This window comes from Tupaia chinensis, unplaced genomic scaffold (assembly GCF_000334495.1).
Source record: "Tupaia chinensis unplaced genomic scaffold, TupChi_1.0 Scaffold146740_1, whole genome shotgun sequence".
NCBI classification, from domain to species: domain Eukaryota; kingdom Metazoa; phylum Chordata; class Mammalia; order Scandentia; family Tupaiidae; genus Tupaia; species Tupaia belangeri.
In genome coordinates this window covers 1923251-1929121 of record NW_006206595.1, presented here as the reverse complement: position 1 = coordinate 1929121, position 5871 = coordinate 1923251, and the positions used below count along the sequence as shown (strand labels likewise).

The 5871-nt window shown below is 42.1% G+C and overlaps 1 pseudogene; it reads left to right on the top strand.

Annotated features, from left to right (window-relative positions):
* The first annotated feature begins 1181 nt into the window (after positions 1–1181).
* Positions 1182–1665, top strand: LOC102495318 (deoxyuridine 5'-triphosphate nucleotidohydrolase, mitochondrial pseudogene; annotated as a pseudogene).
* The last annotated feature ends 4206 nt before the right edge of the window (positions 1666–5871 follow it).

The window sequence follows — 5871 nt, the reverse complement described above, 5'->3', positions numbered from 1 at the left end:
AGTGGAGCACGGTCACGCTGCAATTTTTTTTCCTCCATTTCTCCATGCCATCAGGATTTGAGGGTTGCACACACATGTGCCGGCACGTTTTTCAAGTCACTGGAGCAGATATTCAAACCACAGTACCACAGTCAGCCATGTGGGATCCAGCTTCCTTTTTTTTTTTTTTTTTTTTTTGGAGAGGCTTTTGCCATAGGGCACATGTGCTCACCAGAAAGACAGAAAGCAAAAAATCATCCCCCGGGGGGCATAGCCATGCTGCAGCCCTTCTCCACTATTCTCCTCTGGAGATCTTGGGCACGCATGCACACGCACCTGGCATGAGTTTAAGTCACCGGGTCCAGGACTCAAACTGCTGTTGACTACATGGGAGTTCAGCCACATAGCCATTACGCTAACCGCTGGTCCCGGATCCAGCTTCTTTAACCACTGCAGTACAGGCTGGCCTTCCAGTGTTCTTTGGTAATAGAGCTCTGTTTTGATCATCTGGGTTTCCCTGGTTCTGCTCTTGAGAAGTAAGTCCCTTGTCCATTGTCTTGTCTGTTCTTTTTTGTCTATTATCCTCCATGGACAAAATTGAGGTGGAAAATTAGAAAGTATTGCCTTCTTAGGAGCTATGCAACTTCCCATTGTTTGGAGTTTGGAGGTCGGAGTTAGGGGGAGATCAATCACAGGCTTTTACACCCAGGCTTGCTTCTTTGTCAGTATATTTTCTTCAAAAACTTGGCAGAGATATAATCTGTTGACATCTGGTCAGTTCCAGCTATCCTACATGTAAATACCCAACAACCATACATGTCTGTACATAGTTTCTAAGTCTGAGGACTGCTCTATACTTATTGGCCTCTTCCCTCTATCCATGCTTCCTCTATCAAGCTAATGACCACGACTTAAAAGCCCTCAGAAAGAAAAAAAAAAAAAAACTTTTATCATAAAGACAACATTCTTAGCCTGATCTTTACTGTTACTCTGGGCTTCATTTTCCCACAGAAAATTCTTAACTGAAGATGCTGAAAAAGGCTTAGGGCCACAGTTTATATTTGGCTTAGGCAGCCCTTTCACAGCCACTGCATATACTTGCTTCACTTTGGGGTACTAGAGTCATGATCGTTCCCAAATGGCAAGGATCCATATCCCAGACTTTCAGTCCGTTTAAATCAGAGGCCTGCTGTTGTTCTGTCATGCCGTACTCTGAAGAGACCACCGCCTTCTCTCCCAGCGAGCCGTCCGGTCTTGGGAGGGAGCAGCAGGCTTTGCTTTGCCGGACTTTGGGAGCACGCCACAGCCCCGACCCAGGGCTCCGCGCGGCCGGGCCATGGCCTGCACAGCGCCTGCGATTATACTGTTCCGCCTGCGGAGAAAGTCCTTGTGAAGACATTCATTCAGACAGCTCCTGCTTCTGGGTGTTACAGAAGAGCAGCTCCACCCTCTGGCTTGGCTGCAAAACACTTCATAGATATAGGAGCTGGTGTCATAGAGGAAGATTATAGAGGAAACGTTGGTGTTGCACTATTTCATTTTGGCAGAGAAAAGTTTGAAATTTAAAAAAGTGGTCTAATTGCACAGTTCGTTTGTGAACAAATTTTTTTATGCAGAATAGAAGTTCAAATTTTAGATGACATGGAACAGGGTTCAGGAGGTTTGGGTTCCACTGAAAAGAATTAAAATTTGTGCCATGAAAAGAAAATGAGAAGTTGTGCTTTTTTTCTTAAAGGGTCATTGCCTAAACTGTTTTGTATTTCTAGAAACTTAACATCTTTAACTTGAACAATATTTTGTTTTCTTACGAGTAAGGACAGGATACCTCTATTGGCATCACATAAAAACGTTCTTGTGTTTTTCTGTTGATGGTTATAAATAAATCTGCTTGGTGGTGACCTAATGTAGTGTCTTTTTTTGTCAAACGATATCAAGTACAGATACAAAAAAAATTGTATTATTTAATTCAATAAATGATACCCCTGCAGCAATGTATTTTATTTTAAAAATCATAAACAGTGTTTTTTACTCAGTAAAATTAAGTTCTTTTGCAAACAAAAATTAATATATGAGCCAAACTGAAAGAAATAAAAAATTTTTAAAAGTTAAAGTTTAATTAATTAATTAATTAAAAGCCTCGGGCACGGAGCACCTTCCAGGGAGCTGTATTTCCTCCTATCTCCACCTGCAAACTAGTAAGTTCTAGCCAGAATTCATACTTATCTAGAATTTCTACCAAAGTGGCAATTAGCAGTCTCTGCACACCAATATTCTGCATTTTTCCCATCATTTGCACTAATACCACATCCTCGGCTAACAGGCAGTTAGCTTTCCAACTGAAGCAGTATCTTTCTTTCAAATGTGTTGCTAGTATGTAACAACAGTTGCCTGACTTTCAGCCTGAAAAATATGGGTTCACACTTCCACTAGTCATCGCCAAGCCAATGTCATATTTTAGTTTCTGTCAGGTGCATCCCAGGTACCAAAATTTAAATTACTTAAGACGGGGTTTAGTATGAAATATATAAATAAACAGTGGCTTAAACATGCAAGACATTGTTACCCAGGACCCAAAATCTCTGATTCTGGAACCACTGCCCCATGGGACCTCATGGCCATACCCCTCTCACCCCACACAGTCCCTACTTGTCTCCCATGTTTCATCTGGGCCCCAGGACACTGCCTGATGCAGTCACCACTGCTGATCCAGCTATCCCAACCAAAGGGGCTTTAATGTCCTCACCTGGTGACTGAGAACACCAATTGCCTCCCCCACAACTCTGCTATTGTCATTGACCTTACATCCTCTAATGATAGGGACTCCCTGCACTGTATATGCCTCACCCAGGATCTGAAGACAATGGTCTAGGGACTCAAGCTGGCAATGCTGATGACCCCAACACCTGGATCAGTGGGACTTCTATGTGCTGCATGCACCTCAACGGACTGGAAGACAACCATGGTACAACAGCTTCTGCTGGCTGCAACCTCACCCCCTCAGCTAGTGGACTTCCATCCCCTACACAGACCCCATCCAGAAACTGAAGTCACCAGATCCCATACCTGGCACCTGATATAGTAACTGCCATTAGAGACACCACTTCCAAAACTGTTGGGGTTCCCTTGAACTACATATTCCCCATCCAAGATCAGAAGACACCAGTCTTCACACCTGTGGACCCTGTCTCCAACAAAGCCAGACTCTGCATCCACAAATACTTGCAATATCAACCACAAGAGCACTTGTAGACACTACTGATACAGACTCCAGTCAAATAAAATATACAGAGACTACACTACTAGACTCTACCAGAATCAAAGTCAAACTACAATCCAACTAAAGCTATAGGACTCATCTATAGGGGAGAAAAAAATTACTCCCTATAAAAGCTACTTGAAAAAAATGAAAGAAAAGGATGTTTCAATATATGCCCAGATAAAAACACAGGGACACAAGAAACAAGAAAACTAAGAAAGCATGAGCCCTCCAAAGGAATACAGTAACTCTCCAGTAACAGAAATGAGATATGTCAGAAAAAAAGTTCAAAATAATGACTTTAAGAAAATTAACAAGATGCAAGGTAATTTGGACAAACAATTCAAGAAAGTAGGAAACTAATCTACAATATAAATGAAAAATTCAACAAAGAGATTCATATTATAAAAAAGAACTAAGTAGAAATCCCAGAGATAGATAACTTAATAAATGAAATTTTACCATACAGTTGGGAACAGTCAAGCAGAGGGGAATATCTCTAAATGTGAAGACAGAGCTTTTAAAATAATTCAGGCAGACAAATAAATAAATAAATGACATTTCAAAGAATTAAGAAAGTCTGTGGGAACTATAGTACATCATTAAGCAAATAATCACATCATGGGAGTCCCAGAAGAAAAAGAAATGGGAAAAGGTATAGAAAACTTGTTTCATGAAATAATAATCAAACACTTCCCATGCTTAGGGAGAGATATGGACATCCAGATTCGGAAATACAGATGTCACCAAATAGATTCAACTCAGAAATATTCTCTCCAAAGCACATTATAGTCAAAAGTCAAAGGGAACCAGCAGTTAGCGTAATGGCTATGTCGCTGGACTCCCACGTAGTCGACCGCGGTTCGTGTCCCGGACCTGGTGGCTTAAAACTCATGCCGGGCACGTGTGCGTGCGTGCCCAAGATCCCAGGAGGAGAATGGAGGAGAAGGGATTGCGGCGTGACCATCCCCTCTGGGGGGTGCTTTCTCGCTTTCTGTCTCTATGTCTCTCTCTGTCTGTCTGGCAAGCGCACACGCCCTATAGCAAAAACCTCTCCAAAAAAAAAAAAAGTCAAAGACAAAGAACCCAAAAAACAACAAGAGGAAACCATCAAATTATATAAAAGAAATCCTTTTTAGATTAATAGCAGACTTAGATGAACTGTTACAGGCCAGGGGGAAATGGGTGATACATTTAAAGTATTCAAAATAAATAAATAAATAAACTTCCAGTCAAAAATCTTAAACCCAGAAAAGCTATCCTTCAGAACTGAGGGAAGGGAGAATTCTCTCCCAGATAAGCAAAAACAGAGAAACCACTGCTAATAAATTGGATTTAAAAAAAAACTGAAGACAGTTCTGCATCTGGAATCAAAAGGAAGATAAATGCCATCATAAAAACATGCAAGGGTATAAGAATCATCAGTAGAGCAATCACATAGACAGGAAAGAGAAAGATATCAAACTGTATGACTGTGGTAACTACCAAACTACAGAGAAAAGCAACAATAGGGAAAGGAAGGAATGAAGAAAACAAACGAGCCAGAAAACAATCATGAAAATGACAGGAGTAAGTCAGTGATAACCTTAAATGTCGGACCAGCAGTTGGTATAATGGCTATGTCACTGGACTCCCATGTAGTTGCCTGCAGTTCAAGTCCCAGACCCAGTGGCTTGAACTCACGCTGGGCCTGTGTGCATGCATGCCCAAGATCCCAAGAGGAGAATGAAGGAGAAGGGATTGCAGTGTAGCAACCCCTCTGGGGGTGGTGGTGATTTCTCGCTTTCTGTCTCTCTGTCTCTCTCTTTCTGGTGAGTGCACGTGGCCCATAGCAAAAACCTCTCCAAAAAAATAAAGTCTTAAATGTAAATAAATTAAATGCCCCAATGAAAAGTTAAAGACTGGGCTAGCAGATGGCTTGGTTGGGGTGCTGGACTTCCACATGGCCAACCTCCCAGACCTCGCGACTGGCTCTCTCTCTCTCTCTCTCTCTCTCTCTCTCTCTCTTGTGTGCACATGCCGTACAGCAAATTAAAATAATAATAATAATTAATACAATAAATAATTCTTTTTTAAAAAAAATAGGACTCCACAATATGCTGCCAACAAGAAAGTCACCTCATCTCTAAAAGCATATATTGATCCGCTCAACTCTGCAAAGTTTCTAGGCACATCGCGGCCTCATCAGGCACCCAGCACACACCCTGTCCGCAGCCAAGATGCCCAAGAGGAAGGTTAGCTCAGCCAAGATGCCCAAGAGGAAGGTCAGCTCAGCCAAGCGGGCAGCCAAGGAAGAGCCCAAGAGGAGATCAGCAGGGTTGTCGGCTAAACCTCCTGCAAAAGTGGAGACAAGCCAAAAAAGGAGGCAGGGAAGGATAAATCTTCAGACAAAAGAGTGCAAACAAAAGGGAAAAGGGGAGCAAAGGGGAAACAGGCTGAAGTTTTTTTTTGAGACACTAAAGATTTACCTGCAGAAAATGGAGAAACTAAAAATGAGGAGGTCAGGAGTGGTTAGTCCACCCTCTGATGAAGCAGGCGAGAAAGAAGTCAAGGCTGAGCAATGTCACATACCATGTCTTATCAATGGTCCCTGTCTCCCTTCTTGTACAATCCAGAGGAATATTTTTATCAACTAT